The following is a 693-nucleotide window of genomic DNA, read 5'->3' as shown; positions in this document are numbered from 1 at the left end:
CCGCTGAAGCCCGCCGGCTCTTGCCGGCCCTCGGCGGCCCTCGGCGGCCCGCGGGGTCCGCGGCGGCGGGGTCCTGCCCGGCCGTGTCGGATGCGCGGCAGGTGCCGGCTGGCGGGGCGCACCCAGGCCACGCGGCCTCGCGCTCCTCGGCCCTTCCCTCGCGGCCGTCACCGCACCCCAAAGTTTCCCCAAGTGCCGCGGGCGGGCTGACCTGGGACGCGCTGTCGGGTGGCCGCGGTCCTTCGCCTTCCCGCCCGGCTCTCGCGCTGACGCGCCGTCCGCGCTGGGTGACCGTCCCCCACCCCGCGGCGGCCGCGGTCCCGGCCCCGGCCCGTGCGCCGGGCCCCCGCCCCTGCTCTGCAGACACAGGCTGGCCGCGGAGCGCCGGAGCGGGAGGCGCGAGGCGCGCACCTCGCCAGACGCCGGGCGGGCGCTTCCGCTGGGAGTGACGCGCCCGCGCTCGCCGCGCTGCAGGTGGGGGCGGCGGGCCAGCCCAGGCCCCGGGGGCCAGAAGATGCTCCCCGAGGCTCCGCCTTCCGCCTTAGCCCCGCCCCGTCCCCCTCCAGGCCGCTGAGCTTTGACAGCTGGGACTGGTGGGAGAGCGGAGGGGCAGAAGGCCAGCGTGGGCAGATGAGGAGGACCCCTGGGTGCCCCTGGTTCGGGTCTGTGTCCGCGTACCCTTTCATCCCATAT

At 78.1% G+C, this 693-nt stretch overlaps 1 protein-coding gene across 1 annotated transcript in view; it reads right to left on the bottom strand.

The window, feature by feature from the left end:
- Ankrd34b (ankyrin repeat domain 34B) overlaps positions 1–412 on the bottom strand; it is a 16,652-nt gene extending 16,240 nt beyond the window's left edge. Inside the window, exon 1 of the mRNA XM_055625517.1 lies at positions 212–412. The gene's annotated coding sequence lies outside the window, so the exon portion shown is untranslated. The remainder of the gene's footprint in view (positions 1–211) is intronic.
- Between the last annotated feature and the right edge of the window lie 281 nt (positions 413–693).

Source organism: Psammomys obesus, unplaced genomic scaffold, assembly GCF_907164565.1.
Source record: "Psammomys obesus unplaced genomic scaffold, mPsaObe1.curated_primary_1811, whole genome shotgun sequence".
NCBI lineage: Eukaryota > Metazoa > Chordata > Mammalia > Rodentia > Muridae > Psammomys > Psammomys obesus.
This window is presented reverse-complemented; position numbering and strand designations above follow the sequence as displayed.